The sequence below is a fragment of the Anoplophora glabripennis genome, unplaced genomic scaffold, assembly GCF_000390285.2.
Source record: "Anoplophora glabripennis isolate ALB-LARVAE unplaced genomic scaffold, Agla_2.0 scaffold409, whole genome shotgun sequence".
Classification (NCBI taxonomy): Eukaryota; Metazoa; Arthropoda; class Insecta; order Coleoptera; family Cerambycidae; genus Anoplophora; species Anoplophora glabripennis.
The window spans coordinates 467,565-491,666 of NW_019416619.1; the positions used below are offsets into that span (position 1 = coordinate 467,565).

Here is a 24,102-nt window from a genome sequence, read left to right on the forward strand (position 1 = left end):
AAAGTTCTTCTCTATACTCTGTTTTAATTCTAAATAATTTTCTACTTCTGTGTAACCTATTTTAATTAAATAATAATACATACAATAACAATGTTGTCAAGACATTACTACCTGTCACGACCTACCATATAATGTCCATGAGTAATTAGACCTCTCACGGACTAATTAGTGCGATTACATTACCTATACGCATTTTGGACCGTATCAATGTGCCATATATCAAAATGTATTATAATTAAATCTGTAAATCCTTAGGTAATTGGAAAAAAGGCAGAAGTGCCTGAAAGAGGTCTAACAATTACAAGATGTATTATTTTCTTAATAAAAAACCTTCTTTTCGTTTTTTTAAAGTATCTTGCTTATTGTTAGAGATGGACCCAACAAACCCTGTATAGCTATGCTCGACAGGGAACGTTCTATCCAAATATGTAAAAATATACAGGGTGTTCCATTTAACTTAACAAAGTTAACATCCGCGGCCATTTTGTTTGGACTTCATTTGTTTTTCTACTATCATTTTCAACTTTTATATTCCATATTTCTTATAACTCTTAAAAGAAAAAAGTTAAAGGGGGGGTCAAAATATAGTGAATCACCCTGTACAAAATAATTCACTATATTTTGACCCCGCTTTAACTTTTTTGTTTTAAGAGTTATAAAAAAATTTGAAATACAAAAGTTGTCCAAACAAAATGGCCGCGGATGTTAACTTTGTTAATTTAAATGTAACACCCTGTATATTTTTACATATTTGGATAGAACGTTTCCTGTCGATCATAGTCATTTAGGGTTTGTCGAGTCAATCTCTACCAATAAGTTAGATACTATTGAAAAAGACGTGTTTTTATTTCATTTCTGCCTTTTTCCAATTACATAAGGATTTACAGATTTAGTTATAATTTATTTTGCCATATCGAACATTGATATGGTACAAAATGCGTACCTATAGGTATTTTAACTAAATCTCACTAATTAGGCCGTGACAGACCGAATTCATAGACAATGTTATATAGTAGGCTGTGACAGTGACAGGTAATGTCGTGACAACATTGTTATTGTTTGACAGTTTGCATTATTATTTAATTAAAATTGGTTACAGAGAGTAGAGTAGAAAATAAATAAAAGATATGAAATGAAGTTCTTCTCCATACTCAATTTTAATTCCAAATAATATTTCAATTTTCTACTTCTGTGTAACCTATTTTAATTAAATAATAATACAAACTGTCAATCAATAACAATGTTATCATGACATTAATACCTATCACTGTCACAACCTACCATATAACATTATCCATGAGTAATTAGGCCTCGCACGGCCTAATTAGTGAGATTTAGTTAAAATACCTATACATATTTTGGACCATATCAATGTACGATATGTCAAAATAAATTATAAATATGTAAATTCTTACGTAATTAGAAAAAAGGCAGAAATGCCTGAAAGTGGTCTAACAAGTACAAGATGTATTATTTTCTTAATAAAAAACCTTCTTTTCGTTTTTTAATAGTATTATGGTTATTGTTAGAGATGCACCCAATAAATCTTATATGACTATGCTGGACAAGGAACGTTCTATCCAAATATGTAAAAATATACAGGGTGTTCCATTTAAATTAACAATGTTAACATCCGCGGCCATTTTGTTTGGACTTCATTTGTTTTTCTACTATCTTTTTCGAAAAATTCATAAAAAAATCGTTCAACTTTTGTATTTCAAAAAAAAGTTAAAGGGGGCTCAAAATATAGTGAATCACCCTGTACAACAGTGTAATAGTCGGCAAAAATCGTCTTTCTCAAAATGAGACATTTGTCGTTAGGCAAAACAAAATTTATAAAATCAACCCCTTAACTGATTCTTTTGGTGAAAAGGGTTGTTTATTTTAAATTTGTATTTTAAAAAGTAGTACATATGTTAACTTTGTCTGAATTTATTTTTTCATTGTTAAAAATTACCCAAACCTTTGGAATTTTCAATACCTACAGACCTTCGATAAAATTTAAAATTAATAGTATTGTGAGAACATTACCCCTTGTGATAAATGTACAAATTTTATTCCAACAGAAGTCAAGATCTAAGTAATGTAGCATAAATTTATAAAAATGTAATTTTATTTAAATTTTTTTACATTGTATATCGAGTAGCTCTAAGTATAGCATTTTACATGACTATGAAATTTTTGGGTTACCTACTTATTTATTTGTTAATAAAAAATTACACTAATTAAGTTTCCCATTTTTACAACTGTTCCCAACTTTTTAGGAGGGTAAGGGGTTGGGCTAATACTTAAAAAATTAGTACAATAAATAGTTGCATATTGCAGTAATTACTTTAAGAAAATATTAATTTAGAAATGGTTAAATTTCAATGCCAGAAAATTTCTTTGAACGTGTAGGTACCGATTATTTTAAATTCTTTGTCTAGTAAGAAGTAATATTTTTAAACCAAACATAAAGAAGTTAGTACACCTATGACATTAAAAAAAACATTTTGTATTAGTACTCTAACATAATTTATAACATTGTCAGTATATTACTGAATGAAAAGATACCAAATATTTACATATCTATTAACTACAATCTCGGTCGTAACGGTAAACTGTTAAATAAATAGACGCCAGGTTTTTTTTCTAGGGATAAACCAATTTCATTAAATAGAACCTGACAAAGGTAATAAATTAAAACGAATCGCATTAAAATCGGTAAAACCGGTCGCGAATGCGGTTTAAGCTATGAAATTTAAAAAATACTGCTACTCACCGGTGTAAAATGCCTTCAGAGCTTAAATGTTCCTGTCTAATGCACAACAGATAAGAACCAACTCCTTCGCAATGGAGGACCATCGACCTCTTATACAGGTCCACAGGTGGGGAGGAGTCACCAATGCCAAACGCCGGCCGAATGATTTTTTTTTCACATTATGCACATCTCGGATGCACCGCACGCATATTTTCAATTTCTTCATTTGTACAACGATTTTAATGTGTCAGACTTGATTTATTATCTATTGAAACTCTGACGGCTTAAAAATTTGGTAAATCTACCACACAACCGAACTTTTGTTAACAGTGTGATCTGTAAGGTATGGGGGAGACTGGGGTTGTCTGTTATAGGCTTTACTTTTTGTTATTGTAAGTCAAATTATATTTTGAAATAAAGTTTTACCCTTATTTAAATCGGAAATAAACCAATTTTATTTTAATTTAAATATAAATTAAAAACACTATTAATAAGTAGTAAGTTATTTATAAAAACTTACTCCTGGTTCACTTTGAATATTATATACAGGGTGTCCCGAAATTAATGGGACACGTAGCAAGTGGTAAATTCCTTACATCAAAATAGTGCGATATACCTAAACTTACCTTAGTCCATTTGAGGATAATAAAAAAGTTATAAGGTGTTAAAATTTTGAATTCAAAATTTTAACACTTTTAAAACCCAGGGTTTTCTGGGTTCAGGAAAACGAATCCGGACTTAACTGTGCATGCTGTAGACGCTAGGTCTCTACAAATTGTATTCTTGATTGATAAAAATTGGTCATAACTTTTTTTTCAGTATGTGTACGAAAGTTTTAATAGAAAAATAGTATTCTCTTATCTATTTTACACAAATAAGATATACTTGTTTTATGTCGATAAATTTCACCGTTTTCGATTTATTTACTGTTTCTCCATTGGATGCAATTTAATTTCCATGGTAATAACAATTATTTTATTTCTTATTAAATTAACTCTGTATTGTATATTTAAATATATTTATTAGGTATCGTCATAAAAAAATCTAAAATGTGTATTCAAATAGCGTATATATTTAAACTTCTTGCAAGAGAAAACGTTCAAACCATGTATTAGAAATGAAATTGCATCCAATGGAAAAACAGTAAATAAAAACGGTTAAATTTATCGACATAAAACAAGTAGGTACCTATGTGTAATGTATATACCTATAATGAATAATATTTTTCTATTAAAACTTTCGTATACACACTGAGAAGAAAGTTATGATTAATTTTTATCAACCAATAGTACTTTTTTAGCGACCTCTAGCGTCTACAGCAGAGTTAAGTCCGGATTCGTTTTCCTGGGCCCAGAAAACCCCCAAATTAAAATTTTCAAAGTAATTCTTTGAAAACTTTCCAAAAATTATAAGAATTTTGAATTCAAAATTTTTAGATTCGTTTTGCGTTTNGCAAGTGATAAATTCCTTACATCAAAATAGTGCGATATACCTAAACTTACCTTAGTCCATTTGAGGATAATAAAAAAGTTACAAGGTGTTAAAATTTTTAATTCAAATTTTTTTAATTTTATGGGTTTTCTGGGTCCAGGAAAACGAATCCGGACTTAACTGTACATGCTGTAGACGCTAGGTCTCTACAAATTGTATTCTTGATTGATAAAAATTGGTCATAACTTTTTTTCAGTGTGTGTACTAAAGTTTTAATAGAAAAATATTATTCTCTTATCTATTTTACACAAATAAGATATACTTGTTTTATGTCGATAAATTTCACCGTTTTCGATTTATTTACTGTTTCTCCATTGGATGCAATTTAATTTCCATGGTAATAACAATTATTTTATTTCTTATTAAATTAACTCCGTATTGTAAATTTAAATATATTTATTAGGTATCGTCATAAAAAAATCTAAAATGTGTATTCAAATAGCGTATATATTTAAACTTCTTGCAAGAGAAAACGTTCAAACCATGTATTAGAAATGAAATTGCATCCAATGGAAAAACAGTAAATAAAAACGGTTAAATTTATCGACATAAAACAAGTAGGTACCTATGTGTAATGTATATACCTATAATGAATAATATTTTTCTATTAAAACTTTCGTATACACACTGAGAAGAAAGTAATGACTAATTTTTATCAACCAATAGTACTTTTTTTAGCGACCTCTAGCGTCTACAGCAGAATCCGGATTCGTTTTCCTGGGCCCAGAAAACCCCCAAATTAAAATTTTCAAAGTAATTCTTTGAAAACTTTCCAAAAATTATAAGAATTTTGAATTCAAAATTTTTAGATTCGTTTTGCGTTTTGTTCTAGTTGTTAGTGGTTTACTTTTGTTTGGCAAACCACTTTTTAAACATGCCAATAAATATTGATACTGTCAGTTCCAGGCCTGATAAAATGCGAGAGAAAAGTGGTTTTGCAAGGCCTTCTTGACGCTGTTAGGTACATAGCTACTTTATCGGACTTTAGAAAAGAACCTGATTTTTCTGGAAAACTGAGATAAGTATGGACAATTCAAATTTGCATTCACCTATGACAATTAATATGGGTCGTCCCATTAAAAAAAAAGTTTTTCAACTTGTAAGATAATTAAATGTCTCAGTATTTCCGAGTCTGAATAACGTAGGTACACGTTTTGCTCACAGATGACAAGATAGTGTATTTTATGCCAAAAACGAACTGTTAAAACTGTAGGTTTCTAACTCTTACGGTTGAGACGCTATCTAGCCTCATTTAGAGAGGTGAAATCGTGATTTTTTTTTCAAAAACAACTGATTATCTCGAAAACAGTAAGTTTTAACCACCATGTACATTTAATAAATTCTACCTAGTATTAACCAAGGAATTCAAAAACAAGATATTCACATACAGGGTATTCCATTTAAAATAATAAAGTTATGTAGCTCCCACGCGAAATGGAACACCCTGTAAAGCTAAAAATATTTTCTTTATATGATCCACATGATTCGAGACAACTTTTGTTAAAACCATTTTTTTATAAATTTTACAGTTACAGAGTTACAGAAGAATCCCTCTTAGGTGAAACACCCTGTATATTATACTTTAAAGGTTATGTTACATTTGGAAGTTCTAAAATACAAAGAAAATTATAGATAAAATGTCGATGATTTATTTTTATTTTACTTCTTTAACTAAGCTAAAATATTCTATCTTCCCCCTTACAAACAAATGGACAAATGCCATTACAAATTTGATTTAAAAAAATACTGTGGTATTATTATTTAAATTTAATTAAATTTGCAATGATTATTATAGAGCAACGACCTTCTGAAGAACCACCCCAGTTTCCTTTACCTGTAATAACATGTTTAATTTAAGAAAGAGTAATTATAAAGAGTGATCTTATATTTTAGAAAATTTAGAGGGATAGGACATCAAAAAAAATAAGGTAAAATACCGTTTGACATCTAAACCAAACTTCCGATAGTTTAAAATAAAAGAGATTCACCTTTAAAATGAAATGCTATGTTTTTTTGAGGTTTCCTAAAAATGATTGGAGAAAACTTAGATTTAAAGCTTTTGGACACTAATTTATGCATTATTATTTAATTCCATGCTTTACGTAAAAGGATAGTTTTAGTAGGTAACTGTCACATTTTTATGCTTTTAACTTTTTTTAATTATGATTTTTTTATTATTAGCTTTTATATGTTTAATTTATATTATCGGCACTAAGGTAATTCAAATTAATTTAAAATTATCAAGTTGTTTCATGTTCAATTTCTTCACTATGTGGACTAAACTGTGGATATTTCAGCTGTCACAGTGTATTAATCTTTTAAAGATCGTTTTAACTGAAATGAAATAAATAGGTAAATATACCTATAAATACACAACACACTTAACTAAATATGTTGGTGACAGATTTTTTTGGGTGAATAATAAATTTAAATCATTAATCTTTGTTTTAGATAAAGCTTTAGACATATATTTTTTTTATATAATGAATTGTACAATATACCACCTACATCCACCGCAGTGCAAAAGATATTGAATTTAGTGTTGTAAAACTTATCCAGTCAAAACATTAATTATGTCGTTGGTCATTTACTTATCTCAAATATCCATTCTAAGTACTTTTTATATCTTGTTCATTATAAATATTTTTGTTGTTCGGATTAAAACATTGAATTATTTTACACTGTGCACTGTGCAAAGTCAATGACATTTACACCAGAAAATGGTAGGATTTAGGTAATATCTAATAATTTTCAAATCCAAAAATTTGTTTGCATAATATGCGAATATATAAATAAAGTGGTATAAAAAAAGTATATATATATTTCTATTTATTTGTGGCAGTTAACAAAAGTTCTAATATTTCGTTGTGGGTGGACCTGTTTAATATGTTTAAATTACTTCTTCGCTTTTATTATTTATGATACCTATAGTTGTTTTCTATTTTTCTGTATAGGTACTTGAGATATAAAGTAATATTTAGGATATCCCATTATTAATTTAAATGTGAGTATTGTACTTCTGTGATGTAAATGTTTTTAGGGTTATATGTTACAGCAAATAAGTTCTTTACTTACTCTAGTATTAAAGTCACCGACAGAACTTCGACAAAAATTAATATAAGTATTAAAATAATTGTTGTACTGCCTGTACGTGGTATTACTGTTAATAAGAAAATTAGAATAAGAAAAAAATATGTTGATATAGACTTTAGGTGTTTGTTAGTACCTACCTATACCTATAAAGACATCTATCTACCTTCGTAAAAGGAACACTGATTCATGTAAGTCTAGGTGCGTATCTCAAGCAGATATTTATAAGTAAATAATATTGCTGCCTTGAGTAGTATGTACTTATTTACACCAAAAAAAAATCTCACATTCCAAATTAGTCATTAACTTTTTTCGTTGTTCAAGTCACCATCAAAGTCACAGCTTCAAGATATTTTTTTATTTATCTTTATTGGTTTTTTATTTTCATTGAAATTGTGTTGGAACTTTACAATTTTAATACTTTTTGTATCTAATATTATTCTATATGTTTTTCTTCTCAAAGGACAGCAGTATAAGGTAGATCTGCTATCTTAATGTCGCGGTGTACTATGATCTGTCAGTTTTGAAGAACTTGAAAACAAAATTTTGTCTAATGCCATTGTTTAGCTAATAAATTATGTTTTCTAAGCATTAACTTTTTATTGTGTTAGTGTTTAGTAGTGACGACAATTATTTATTTCCTCAGTGAGAAATAATTCTGGTTAGGCAGAAATAGGCTAAAATCTACACCTTGACTGACACCTTTTTTAGCAAAGGGTTATTTAATTTTTTTCTTGATACTGTTAAAAAATCGTTTAATGCGAGTACTTATCTGTAATGTACAGTTGTACATGTTGTATGTACATTTAAACAATTTTATGCTTCTTTTCAATTTACGCTTAATTATTCTGTATAGTGTACCTAATGAAGCATTTTTTATTTTTTGGCTTTCTATATAGAAAAAATGGTGAAAATCAAAATTTTAGGAAATTTTCTTGCAATTTGAAAGAAATAGATATATAAAAAACGAATTGACTGTTGTATTTCGAAGATATAAATCAAACTTTTGTTTTTTTTTAATGAAACACCCCGTATATTTGGAGCTTCATAGAACTATTTCCTTTTTTTAATTAGTGTGATGTATACGTGTCACATATCAGCTTTGACAGCAAAATATTTTGGTTTATTCATATCCACAATGGAATGGAAATAATGCATATTTATGCCGTTTTGCTATTAAATTTACTAAACACATCTATTTTAAATATTTTTATAAGAAAAACGTACTCTAATGTAAAATGTGTTTTATAATAATCCCATTTGTTGTGTTCTACAGAAAGAACACTTTTTAAAATAATTTTTTTCTTATGACGGAAAAATTTTATGATCTGGAAAAAATCCTAATTTAACCTCAATGTAGTTTTTTCTGTGGGGATTCTAAAAAATAAAGTAAACACCGAAAGATCTAATAATTTGTATGTCCTAAAGGAGAAAATATTGAACGAAGTACTGTCAATAAAGTAGGTAACGAGGCACTAAGAAAAAAAACTTGCTTGGAATATATCCCTTTACCTCACATCAATTATAGTTTTTTACTATACAGGCTGTAAGAAGTTTGATTGCCGATACTTCAGCATGAGATAGAGTGATCATAAATGAACAAAAAATTTGTATATTACAGAGGGATAAGATTAACAGTTTTCAAAATACAGCGAATATTAATATTGGGGAGTTTTATCACAACGGGACAACAGCGCTTAACCTAACGCTACACAGCTGATGCATACCAGGTGTGCACGCGGCAGACTTGTCCTACGGAAAAAATGTAAACAACTATTATTGTGAAACATTTAGTAAATTTCAAGACAATTGTTTTCCAGTTCTTAAATAAATAATGTATCGAAGATAGTATTGTGCTAAATTTTTAGCTCGAATTTTAGTAATTATGAATCTCTTAAAACATGAATTTAACTTTCAATCAAATTATGAATTTGAAAAATATGTAATTAAAGTACCCAAAGATTCACGTTATCCAAATAATTATACGTATTAAAAATAATTTAGGTACTTACCAAAAAGCAAAATTGAGTAATTATTAAACGCACAAGTACAAAACAAAATACAACATATGCTCAAAATGTCCACCACCATTTTCGATGCACGCACGACAACTTCGAATCCAATTTTCGCGCACTCGTTGGAAAACACCTCAAGAAAAGGAAATAGTGATACGCAAAAAACAATCAGACACGGTCCAGTTCCAGATACCAACTGTTTTGCGTGTACCTCGTGTTATCCGCCGCGCCGTTGTCACATTGCTGGATATGAATTTTATCCAATTTTAAATTTATTACAACGCTAATTATTTTCTAGAATTAAGCACAAAAAAGTTCAAAAAAGTGATAAATATTGTATTTTATGGTATTCTATGTACGCAGTTAGGTCAATATTCCTTAATTAATCGAACATCAAGTTGGAGATTTTGATCATCTGCAGTAACAGTACACCTTTCTGTTCCTGGAATGCTCTGGATAATATTATAAGCATCCATTTGTAGAGCAGTTATGTCGCGAATTGAAGTAGTCTAAACAAGTCCCTTAAGGTGACTACAAAAAGAAATGCAACTAAAATGAGATGGACCGCCATCGTGTATGTACCACATTGTGTTACTAAGATGAAGAGGCAACTCTTCTAGTAAAACCGGCAAATGAAGTGATCTTCTGAAAATGTCGAACCATTGGCACTAGTAAGTACGTATGCCAAGAAAAATGGCTCTATTAAATAATCATATATAATTCCAGCCGAAACATTTAACAAAAATACATGCTGATAAAGCAATTGTTGGTTGGAGAGATTCGCCTGTTTTCGATTGTTGTGATAAGGCACTTCTTTTTGGTCTCGTCCGCGAAAAGTATAACAGAACTGAACTGAAGCAGTAAATCCGAAAATGTTTAATTTCCACTGAAAAACCTTACTTGCACGCAAACATTGCAAATTCGAATCAATTGTATCCAACTGTTTTCGAGATTTTCAAAATTTTAATTGATCTTTTTGACAACCTGTACCTTGGAATTGAAGCAATTTAGTATACCTATATGTTCATAGGAACTTTTCGTCTTAAAATATGCCTTGAAAATTAATGCAATCAATTGTTATACACCCTGTATAAGCGTAATATTTAGATGGTTAAACATCTTTAAAAGTAAAATAAGACAAAAAGTAATAAATTCCATGAAACACTTGTTAAAATTAAATATTCCTACCATTAAAATGTAAATATCTTTAGACGAACAGTGAGATCAAAAGATTAGGAAGTAACATGAATTAACTATGAACTATTACAGCGGTAGAGTCACGTTCGATTCTTTGTAATGTTTTTAAAATATTGCGTTTAATTTGTAAGATCGAAAATTACGCCCCTGACTCATTCAGACATCGCGTTGAGTGATATTTTGTATGCGAACGTAGCATAAATCTGAATATTCTTCGCACGTGTCCACTAGATGTTATTCAGTAATTGCTCAAGCGGTCACGGTTAAGGTACACGAAATTTCGATTTTGATTTTTATCAAGGAATCTCATTTCTGATAGTAATCTACATTTGCTACAGTTTTTATTTAAAACCGCGGTTCTGGAAAATAAAACTCTGAGGCAAAAAATGGGGCAACTGAAGACTGAAGCTGTATCATCCAGTAACTAAGGAGCAGTGAAGTTTCTGTTTATCTCGAATGTTCATTCGATCTCATATAGGTATTCCATTCTCATGTAAACTGGTACATGAGAAAAAAGTATATTTTATTTTGAAAGTAAGTATTAAAATACAAACATTCTTACAGTCGTTTTCATTAATAATTTTGAAAACGAAAGAGGAAAAGTTTTTGAAACGTCAATTTATGATATATTACATTGTCTTCAGTGATTATCACCGAACTTGTTGGTCCTCTCAGCTATGGTATGTTGATGAGATGAGAATAAATTCAAAACCGATCTATGTTTAATGATACTGCTGACAAATGATCTTAACTGTGCACTGTTCAATGCTGTACGTTACCTATAGCTCGCAGAGTAGTTGTTTCCTACAATATTATTAGTTAGAAAGTCTTTAAAACAATTATTTGCTTTCTCAAGTAACGTTAGCTAAAAATAAGTTGCAAAAGTTTTTCTCTTCACTGTGGTAAAAATACCAAATTGTATAAGTAAAAACCTTTCATTCTCTTTCAAATGCACTGAAACTTTTCTAGATATAGATAGAAATACAGCGTATAAACAGGTGTTGGTAATATTGAGTGTCAAACAAAAGGAAATAAGTTTTGCCAAAAACATCAAAAGATATAGATGTTTAATATTTCTGCATTCAATTGTTTTTGATCCATGACGTCAGTAATAATCACAGACCAACAAAATTTACCTTTTTTTTTGGAAGCAGAAACTTGAATATATATTTCCGAAGGATTTAGGTGCGCTGAATCCGAATCTGACAGCAGAATTGCTCTATTACGTCAGGTTTTAGAGATATCCTAACCTAAAAGTGCAAAAAACACTGTTTTTCGTCATATTTGAGGTTATGTAGTAATGCCATCTATTCTTTTTCAACAAAATAATACATTGAATCTAAAAGTACAAGGCTCCCTCCTTCGAATGCCGTTGAGTTTGCTCAAATATCTTTTTTTTTCGTTGAGATATCACATGTTGAAATTTTTAAGTTTCTCAGTTTCTTGATATGCTAAAATCTACTAAGAATCCCTTCCTTAGACATCAAGCAGTCGATTGCAATTCAGAAACTTCATACCCATACGGTTTGTGGGTTTGGAGTTGGTGGGCTTGGGGTTTGTAAGCTTGGAGTTTGTAGATTTGGGATTTGTGGGATTGGGGTTTGTGGGTTTAGGGATTGTGGGTTTGGGGTTAGTGGGTTTGTGGATTTGCAGTTTGTGAATTTGAGTTCGTATGTATTGAAGGTTTCTGAGTATAAAGTTTCTGAACTGCAATCAACTGTTTGACGTCTAAGGGATCCTTAGTAGATTTTCGCATATTAAGAAACTGATAAACTTAGAAGTTTCAACATGTGATATCTCAACGTAAAAAAAAAGATATTTGAGCAAACTCAATGGCATTCGAAAGAGGGAGCCTTGTAATTTTCAATTATATGTATTTTTTTTTTAAAGAATAGATGGCATTACTACATAACCTAAAATATGACGAAAAACAATGTTTTTTGCACTTTTAGGTTAGGATATCTCAAAAACCTGACGTGATAGAGCAATTCTGCAGCAGATTCGGATTCAGCGCACCAAAATTCTTCGGGAATGCATATTAGTGTATCTGCTTCTTGACCCTTGTAGAAATGTGTAATCATTTCAAATAATTATAATAGACTGGTTGGTCTAGGTGTTTCTAGCAGAACTTCGTTTTTTCCATGCTCAATATTCCCGAGTCTTATTAACATACTGTATAAACCTTTAATTTTTGTGAATCAGAAATAATAAATTTCCAGTCTGAATGTAATCCATCCACCTTAGATATGTCGCCATCGCCTCCAACCGCTAATTCCCTTATCCTTAGATATGTCGCCATCGCCTACCTTATAATCCATGTAGGGAGGGTCGGCAACCCCAGAAGGACCTCTAACGTGGCCGTTGGGGTCGTCCTCATTGCCCCTGTAATGCCTAGGCAGGCAAATCTTTGGATTCTTGATAACTTCCTAGCTACCGTCACCCGTTCACACTCGGCCACCAGACCAAGACCCCATACTGCAGCCTCGTACACCCACTGAAGCACTCTTGGATTGAGTCCCCAATTTTTGCCAACTATCTTCCTTAATTGCCAGAGGGTTGCCACCGATTTCCGGGTAATTTTTTCAACATGTGGCCCCCAATACAGTTTACTATCCAAACTGACCAAAGTCAGAGACCTCCCGTACATGGTTGGGGCCCTGAAGTCGCCTATCTTCCTTCTTCTTGTAAATAGAATCATCTCAGTCTTCTTTGTATTGATTGAGAGCCCCATCTCCTCACACCACTTCTCTATGATCCTACAGGCTCCCTGCATTCTGTCGCATACCACGTCCAAAAATCGGCCCACGACTAGAATCACGCCACCGTCAGCGTAAGCCTGGGCGTCTCTATATCCAGGAGGCCATCCATAGAAGTGACGAGAGGCAGCTGCTTTGATCAACTCCTCACTCCCAGGTCACAGTGACAGTCCCCTATGGCTGCTCTAACCCATACACTATATGACTTAATTTTATAAGTTTAAAAAAAAATTGTCTACCCTAATACCCTTGCCTCATAATATTGTCACTAGCTATCATTACCTGCGTGCTTTAAATTTTTTCAATATAAACTCCCTTTAGTATAGGTAACTAGATATATTAAGTTAGGATACACTACTAATCCTTATTGAATTAGTGAAAATTAATTTTTTTTACGGTTTCAGGCTCAGAAAAATTATGTTTAATCTTGGAGCAAAATGTTAACAGCTTCTAAATTCTTTAACATGTCGAAAGTTGCTTATTTGTGGGATAATTTTAGTTTTTACCCTGTTTATTACGTATTTAGTTATTTGTATAAAAAAATTAAAAATTAATTTATTAAAATGAACTTTTTAACATTGCCTAACACCAGTCTATTGATTATATGTATATAAAAAATTGTTTTCGAAGAAACAGGTTTATTTGTCTATACAGAAAAAAATGTATTGGAAAATTAAAAAGTATTTATAATTGTAATAGCGAATTAACCTAATTATTTAAATGCATACATCTTAATAACACAACAATAGCTTGAATCACTAACTTTCTTAAGCTGCTACTAACAATAACGTTTAATCTAGGACGGTATTTGATTTAATATTTGCGTAGGACGACTTAATTCTGACTTACTTCGAAATTTTTTATGTATGCATTGCCGATTGTCTCCAATAAAACAATAATCACAGGTGGCAAGGATTACGGAATAGGTATATCTAAATCAAATTTCCCACTTTTTTTAGTACGATGTGGTCTGCGATTTGTCGCTTCTATAGATAGCAATCTATACACATCTCTTTATGCATTTCGAGCCCGGTGCGACGAATTTAAAATGAATTACGATGAGTCAAAATAAAGCCCGCACCCTTAAATGCCAGTGTATGTCATTTGCCACGATATCATTTCCAAAACAAAAGGTCGCGAAAGTAAAAACAGAATGACAAAGCGTCTCGTCCATCCTGAAAATTAAACAGGTCCGGATTTATAAAATTCGTTTCTAATTTTTTTGCCTTGATACGACCTTATTTACAATAAAATACTGAGGAAATATAATACCTACACTTAAAACTATTATTGTTTCTAGTAATGGAACGGATGATTTTTTCTAGTGCTGTATCTTGTTAGCAATGAAAACGAAATTTATTTAGTTATCTGCATGTAGGTACTTTTCACATTTCAGGCGTGGATATCTATAATAAATTCGTTCATGCAAGTCATGAAAAAATTGAAAAATAGCTGAAACATGTAACGATTTTTTATGCATAACTTTTAAACTGATGAACCAATTGACATGATTGAATTGCCGATATGATAATTGACAGATATTGTTGGTGTAACTCAATGTTGGATGAGGTTTTAGGAAACCGAGTGGTTGTTTCCTACAATATCATGTATTAAAAACCTTATTTCGCCTAGTAGGTACAAGATTAGCCTTGTTTTCTGATTGTTTACAAGTTCATAGAGTTAGTAGTTTCAAAGCAATGCTTTGTAACGATAAGCAGTAGACACATTCAGTAATATTTAATTTATAAATTGTTTTTACATTTCCCGTACGTACTTGTGACGTCACACCACCCGACTAGCTTGACCTGACGACTCACATGAACTATAAACTATTGTCTTATGTCATTTATTTGTGGTACAGGCTTACTTTTTTCTGTTTATTGGTATTTTCCATTTGTGAAATTTTTTTTCTGTAACATAATATTTTCAGTAATTATTTTGAGGGAGAAATTGTTGAACAAATAAATATTATCATTTTTTTCACATTAACTAACTCTGATATACAAGGTGTGCCATTTAACACTCCCGCTGCTAATATCTCCGAAATGAAAAAAATTATTTTAGTTCCGGAAACTGGGATTGTTAGGTCCCTCGAATAGCTTCAAATTGTAGTTAGAACTGTTAGTTCAAATCTTTCTGTATAGATGGCGTGGCGATAATGAAAAATATTTTGATCCCTGGAACGTGGAAATGTAGTCCATTTGAAAAATCGTTAAATTTTGAGAAATTTTTGTAATATAAAGTTTTTCCCTATATTCAGTTGTTTTCGGGATATGTCGACTTCAATATGCAATTTATGATATAACAGGAAAAGCTATTATTTTATCTAAATCACACCGAGACAAAATATTCTTTTAAAATATTGTTATAATGACTTTATTCATGCCACATACTAACCAACAAATAATAAAAAAATAAATGATCAACAACAGAAAAAAGATTGTACAATGCTAAATCGTATAACTAGTATAGTTAAATTGAAAGACGCAAACTGATAAAACTGTAATTATTGGAAAACTAATAGGTATGCCATTGTTTTATTTTAAACAAATGACATGAGCCATGAGCCACCTATGACTGCATTTTTTAATAACATTTGATAAAATGCGGTTCTTCTATGCCCCTTATAAGATTTAACATTGTACAATTTTTTTTTCTGTAGTTGAACATTCGTTTTTTTTATAACTTATTGTTTGTTAGTTAGTTTGTAATGTGAATAAAGCCATTATAACAATATTTTAAAAGAATATTTTGTCTTAGTGTAATTTAAATAAAATAATAGAGTTTCCTGTTATATCATACATTGCATATTGAAGTCGACATATCTCGAAAACAAGTAAATATGGGGAAAAACTTTATATTACGAAAATTACTCAAAATTTAACGATCTTTCAGATGCATTTCCACGTTCCAGGGAACAAAAAAATTTTTAGTATCGCTACGCCATCTATACAGAAAGATTTGAACTAACAATTCTAACTACAACTTGAAGCTATTCGAGGGACCTAACAATCCCAATTTCCGAAATTAAAATAAATTTCTTCATTTCGGAGATATTGGCAGCGGGAGTGTTAAATGTATGTAATAAATGTGTAATATTTTCTGAATATGAATATGAAAAAACATCTTAGAAGATATAAACACACCTTATAGGTTATATTTTAATATCTTATAAAACATGAATAAGATAAACTTATGAAGAATTGCTTTTTATAAATATAAAAGAGTAAGATATTTTTTTTGAAATACCTTTTAATTTTACTTACCTGTATGATAAATTATGGTATGTTATAGAGGTTCAGCTCAGAAAATAACCGAACATTATTTTTTAAACTTTATTAATAAATTGCACATTTCAATAATCGTCACTCCACTTAAACACGTTGCACTCAAATAACAGTGTTACAAAAACTAAATGAGATATTTACAATCCAAAAACATATGGTTAGGGAGGAGGTTGTGCGCAACGCAATGTTGCCAATCGCATATCACTAAATATCGCCATTAGCGCGAAATACAAAATGTTCTGTTATTTTCTGAACACACCTCGTATATATTATTGTGTGAAGTATCCCTTAAAACATGACAGTCAGTGCCAATACATAAAGTAACAAATGCAAGTATACAGGATATTACATTTTAATTAGGTACCTACTATACCTATATATTTTATTTATCCATACTGATCGTTATGTTCTTTGATAGAAGGAGTAGTCAATTAAGGGAGCAAAAATACATATTATTGAAAATTTGCATTTTTTAAGGCGCTCGTGTTTAAATGAATAGGTATTGATTAAATCTGATAAAAATTCTTTGGAAAACATATTTGTTCTACAAGTACTTTTATAGTTAACCTTGTTATTAAGTAAAGTATTCGGATAGTATAGCTGTTTTAGAATTTGAAATAAANTTTGCATTTTTTAAGGCGCTCGTGTTTAAATGAATAGGTATTGATTAAATCTGATAAAAATTCTTTGGAAAACATATTTGTTCTACAAGTACTTTTATAGTTAACCTTGTTATTAAGTAAAGTATTCGGATAGTATAGCTGTTTTAGAATTTGAAATAAACAAAGTTCAAAAACAAGAATTATTGTGATATAACCATTTTAGCAATAAAATAATATGTTTTTTTGCGAAATACAATCAGAAAGAAACCACAGAAATTAAAATCAATCAGGAAACAGTAAGAGAGAATTATTTTGCAGAATACAATTGAATGGTGTTGTTCAATCCACTAGGTATCAGAAAACAATTTCATTTGAATGATTTTGAGAATTTTTTTATTGTTTATAATTAACCAATTTATTGGTTTGGTTATTTTCGAATTAGTGAACATAGATAGATAAGATATCTTTAGCCTTGTTTGTTCAAACTAATATTGTCTGTGGACATTCCCAGTATTTCATCTAGGTCAATGCCTTTGCTAGCGACACAAAAATCAAAAGTTGTGGTGACAATTTTAACAAATGCTTCATGATACTTTGATAAGGAGCCTCCACATTAATTATTATTGGGAATCGAGTGATCTTGAAGTTGCTGATAAATTTAGCACAAATATGAAGCTGATGTCAACTTAATGAGACAATAATCTTAAATAAACTCATAAATTCTAATACAAGGTCTGTACTTGCGTTGACTCGAACACCATTTATTTTATAAGCTAAATGTTGAATACCAAACAAAAACAGCGTACCTTCGTTATCTGTCGATATCCAGTAAAACAGAAGTTTATGTATTACTACGTTGTTGTTTAATCCAGTGTGTATACTTTTATATGATTATCCATGGTTATCTCAGTGAGTTAGGTGGAAGTTTGAACCAATGCGTTGTGTAGAAATAAAATGTGCGATATTAAGACTATAAATTTGAATAAAAGAAGGATTGTTGATAATAATTAATCCAAAAATGCATCCCTTAGACACCTTGTGAAACCCTACTATTTGAACATAGTAGAATATTGAAAAGAAAATCAAACTATTACGTTTTTGGAATATACATTGGAAACCGAAACTGAATAATTGTATAAAATAAACGTAATTTGGTATTCAAGTGCAAACTACACGACATTGTAAACGCTCCTTGATTTATAATGTAGCCAATCGACTTTGGATTACCGATACTAGTTTTTCTCCACCGTAGGTATTAATTACTCAGTTTTAGTATAAAAAGTAATAATTCTTCCTGCTGAAAAAGCAATTTGTTTAATAAGTTGTGTCAAATATATGAGGAAGACGTTTAGAAATAAACTGATTAATTCAGGATACAAGATCAACGAATAAGATAATTTTTTCCGATAGACCTGTGGGTCATGGATATATTGTTGTTTGGTTGATTAATTTCCATTCTAGTTCCGACGTGGTCGGCTTAGACTTGGGTGTCTCGACAGACAATCTCTCCTTCAGAATAAACTCTGTAACTTTTTGGATGGTTTGCCTCTCTTTAGAGTTTTGGCCAAAATCTCTCCCTCACTAGAGTTCTAGTTGGTTCTAATGTGTGTCCTATATCTGCCCCGTTCTCCACAACTGCTGATTTTTTTATTTTGTTATTCTTCTCCTTTAGTCTCGTATTGACGCGTCTTCTCTTTTAACCAATGTATCCGCATGTACGTGCTGCATGTATCTGGGCCTAGAATTACGTCCTTGGGTATAGGACAGATAGACGTTTACAAGATATTATTCTTTTTCATTGTTAGCTTTAGGTATCCTAAGAGCAAATGGTGGATTTCTATGCCTCAGCATCCCTAAGCGTTACAATAACACATTGTTTCTGGACTGAGTCGAGATGAAACTCAGGGTTCAGATACCTATCTAATGGGTTGACTTTCAGTAACCGCTGTGCCCTAGGATGTCGTCTGGTTTTCTCTTTCTTGAAACGGCAGGGTGTAAGACTTTTTTCCATGTTCATGATGAACAATCGTCAACATATCTGAACCAACACTTTGGCTTTAGAGTTGCTGACTCCATGACACTTTCCAAGGCTTCCATGTATATATTTGCCAGAGCTGGTGACATGAGTGAACCTATAGTTCCATCTGGTGCACACTACAACATGGTGCACTAGTTAAGAGTATCTAAGAAACTATATAAAAACGCAAAAATCAAGGCCCGGAACCACACGGTCTTATGACTGGATGCACTGGAACACTCTGAACACTGCAAATATTTAATTTTATCTTCAGCTTCAGTGTTTTGTCTAAAGACAGCGATATATTTCTAGAAACATCAAAAAGTCTAAACTGTCAACGGAGTCACCAGCCCAGTAAGTGTTCAACTATTGCCACGGAATCCTGCAAAGCAACCTATTATCTTTTGTTTTTGAGATATAGCAAATGGATATAGTAAAGATATTCAAAAATTAATGGCACTGGCTATATGTATAAAGATTAAATATAGCACCTAGAATTTTCTAAAAGATAAATCGTATGCCAAAATATTGTAGAACAGGGACATCTCGAAGGTCTTTGGCATAAACTGGATTTACACCTTATAGAACGAACTACTTTTTTGTGGGGAAGTAAACAGATTTTGTTGAGGTAACATTAAAACACCCATAACTTACCTACTCCATAGTATAATATCTTTGCTATGATACAAAAAGAATACCTTATAGAACTAATTACTTTTTTACGGGTAAATTAAACAGATTTTGTAGAGGTAGCATTAAAACGCACATACTTACCTATTCCATGGTATAATAACTTTGCTATGACACAAAAAGAATGCCTAAGCTGATCATGAATTGGTATGCAGAAAATGTTTTTCGCAAGGTCAATGTTCAAATAAGTACCATCAATAACGTTCTGTATTATACTTGTTTTCAAAACTAAGTCAGTATTTTCTCTTCTATTTTTCTACTGTACTGTTGTAATTCAAATAATATTTGAATTATTTAAATCACCGATGCGTAAGTGGATTAATGTATAAATAAGGTAAACAAAAAGTAAAAATGTATCAGCAATATAAACTCTATTTACTTTAACTTGAAAGTTCAATGAAACTTCTGACAAGCACGTGTTGTGACTTATACATATTTTGTGTACGCACAAAATATACATGAAGGTCAATTTTTTGTATGGCCAATTATTTTCCTATAATAATCCCATAATAAATTATAACACATCAGTAGATTACAGTTATTTTTTAGTTCTTTTAGGTAAAAGAACTATGAGGAAGTTCTCATTACTGAAAAATCGTGGATGTTGGGTTGTTCTGATTCGTAGAAGAATTTTTAAATATGTATTATAGTACATAGTTGTAGACAAAAAAGGACTTCTGGTCCAAAAACCTTTAAAGAGGTTTAAAGAACTAAATTAATTCTTTATTTGAAGCAGTTTAGGTTGAAAACTTTGTATTTTCTGAAGCTGTATTATATTGTAGATATAAGGAATATAAATTATTTTTATTTTAGTTATTGACAGTGACCAGTGACAAAGTAACGAAATAAGTTCTTCATTGGCAATATTTATGATTCTAATTTATTACCTGTTTGAGAACATTTACTCTAAGATAGAATTTGTGTCATCCTAACTCTTAAATTTAGACCATTACTACATTATTACTTAAAAATATCCAACTTTAATTATTACTTTTGTATGGTTTTGTTTGCACAACAGCAATGTTTACTGAGATACGTTTCATTATGATTGTAAATCTGAGCTTCATTCTTGATCAAACGTGATGAAATTTTTATGATTAAATTTAAGGATAAGTTTAAATTAAATACGTAGGTAAATAATTTGTCACTATAAACATACACTTACAAATACAGGGTGCGGCAGAAATTCTTTTCAGGCTATAATTTATGAACGAAATGAAGTGAAAGAATCTTTAACATGAAAAATAAAGGTATATGGTCCGTTATTTTTAAATTAGTGTGGAAAACTATGCCTATGTGAAAAATGATGATTAAAGTATAAGCAAGCACCTCCTCTTCATTCTGTTCTTCATCATCATGACCATGAAAACGAAAATACTTTGGAGTGTACAAATCGGGCGATTAAGATGGCCAGCACACTTAATTTTTTAGATATTCAAGGATTTAAAAAACGTCGTAAAAGCGTAGTCTTGCTCTGCCAAATGGCACACATTTAAAGAAGATAATTTGCCTTGTGTAATGTAAATAAAATTAAAATTGCAATTTTGTTTTTCAAGGGTGTCCCAAAAGTAATGCAGGATTTAAATTATGTGTCATTTTCATTCTGAAGTGTAGGGTCATTGATTTCACTGAATGTCATTAATATAATGAAATTTTTATCTAATAAAATAAGAAAAAATGTAGGAAGTAATGAATTATTATTTGCTTTTTCATAGAAATGAATGTAACAATTTTGCCTATTTTTATTATTATGTTCGTAGTATACAAAAAATAATTAATCCATATGACGAAACCAATCTCAACAGTGATTGTCTCATTATCGTTTTGTCGATATCAGCTGATGTTGTCATATGTCTTACTATCAAAACTTAAATTAAAACCTTTTATTCAACACTTGTATATAATGATACTATAATTTCTTTGGTTTTAAAGAAATAATGTGACCTATAAGTCACAAGTGAGTTATAAGTCATAAGTCACTAGTAAGTTATGATTTATAACCTACTAGTGACTTATAGAAATCATAAAAAGACAAATGTTTGGTTTATTTTTCTTGTTTTTATTAGAAAACCAATTTGAAACAGTAATAAGTCAACAGATAACCTAAAATGTTACAACTATCTACTTTTTAATATTAACATTTATGGTAAAGCCGTAATTTGATGCCAAAGGATTATTGGAATCATTTTGTGATTGTGGCAAATTTATAGAACAGGTTGCCCCTTTGCTTGTGCTTGCTTCAGGAGTATGCATCCTTTGTATCTTTTCAGCAATATCAATTTTGCTGGAAATTGACTTTTATAGGTATAACCTTCTGCCATGGTAGATGACTTCCATCCACCGTGGCGTTTGAGTGTTGTAATATCCCCTCCACCATTGGCCAAGAGACTGGCAGATGCGCGACGCAAGCCATGCCCTGTATATAAATTATAATGTGTCAAGCCCAAAAATCGCGCAACAACATTAGGGATTTTTGATAGCTTATTAATACCAACACATTTTCCCTTTTGAAAATTGCAAAAGTACCATTTATGCTACACATTTTGAGGCCTTAGCTTAGAATATTTTCTAATTAATTCAATTGGCATTGGATTAACACAAAATCCTGCATTTAACACTGGGAAGCTTATTGGTTTGTTCGTTTTAGTATTTGAAATCATGATGTGGATATACTGCCCTTTATGCTCCATATTTTCTATGCTTAGATGGGTCAATTCCTCGCAACGGCAAGCGCCAAAAACTACTAATATTAACGCTACCTAAAAACAACAAATTTAATAAATATAACTCAGTTAAACTATTCAATAGTATTCATAAGATGATCTCCGTCTAGGACTTCACGCAAAAATTGTTAAAAAACTAAAAAATAAAGTGCTGGTCATAACATTCCATGTCTATGCCAGATTGACATGTTTTCCTGAAAATCACGGGAAAACTTACCACTGTTGAATTTTTCTCGTAGTCAAATCTTAGGAGACTTGTCAAACTTAAGCTGCACATAAACTTACAGCTTGCTGGTAATCATTTTTTTCTTTGTACTTGGGCCCGTGGACTATAATACAATTATTATAAGATTTTAGCGATTTGACGTTTTGAATTTGATGTTTCATAATTCCAACTTAGCGTGTGTGTCACTTAATGGTTGATGTAAATTTCGGAAAAATGTATTAATACCTACATTATTACGTGTATCGACTTCAGTCTGAATGGGATCCTTTAATTATGTAGATATCGATATTGTTCTTTTATATCGATATTTACTTTTCTCAAAAAAATTATTTAATCCTTGATACTTCCCAGCTGAACTTTCCAACCATATATTTTTAACAATAATTAGCATTTTCCGATAAATGCTTAGAGAAATACATAGAATAAAATACGCAGCTTCTTGGGAACAGGAAATAAGTAAATACGAAAATGACTAACTATTGTCACTACCTCAAGGAGATAACCCTGCTGTGGATCATTACTTCCTCTATTTGCGAAAACAATATGTTCAATATTCTGCGAAACAAACACAATTTTTATAAAGCAGAGCTGAAAATAGAATAAATTAACAGGGAAATGATTAAACATGTAAGTAATATGTAAAAGCTCCACGACTTGTCGGATATTACTGTTATTTTTCTCTATATACATTGCATAAACAAAGATACCTGTTATTCCTTTCGCCACTTTGTCTATAAGTAGTATGATTTTGAAATTAATTCAGTTTAACTTTTTCTGTTTTTTACATATAAGCTACTGTTTGTCTAAAATATTTCCCGTCTTTTATATAGTCAACTTAATTTAATTTAATTTAAGTTCAGTTTAGTTTAAGTTATAGTCGAGATCAAGGATAAAAAAATCACCAATAGGGGAAATATGGCTCCTTTCTACCAACAAAAAACAATAAAAATTTATTACATGTACAATATAGAAGCTGTCTAAAATTTAGCTCTTCCTGAAAATAAGTTTTTTCTTTCTCCATGTGTAATTAAGATCATCGTTTATACATTATTTGATGCTATTAATGAACAAACTGAACATATGAATGTCAGTATGTATATAGCTACAAGGAAATTATACAATCCAAAAAATATTACCTTTGAATCCTGTCCGTTTGCTATGTTTCTTTGTGTTTTCCATTTCGGTTTGATTCAAACATTTAAAATGATCAATTTATTATGACACAACGAAAATGTCAAGTTGGGAAATGTATTACAATGCCGCCCGTT

At 30.7% G+C, this 24,102-nt stretch overlaps 1 protein-coding gene across 1 annotated transcript in view; it reads right to left on the reverse strand.

The window, feature by feature from the left end:
- LOC108910241 overlaps window positions 1-2,823 on the reverse strand; it is a 37,490-nt gene extending 34,667 nt beyond the window's left edge. Inside the window, exon 1 of the mRNA XM_018714798.1 lies at window positions 2,762-2,823. The gene's annotated coding sequence lies outside the window, so the exon portion shown is untranslated. The remainder of the gene's footprint in view (window positions 1-2,761) is intronic.
- Window positions 2,824-24,102: the final 21,279 nt, after the last annotated feature.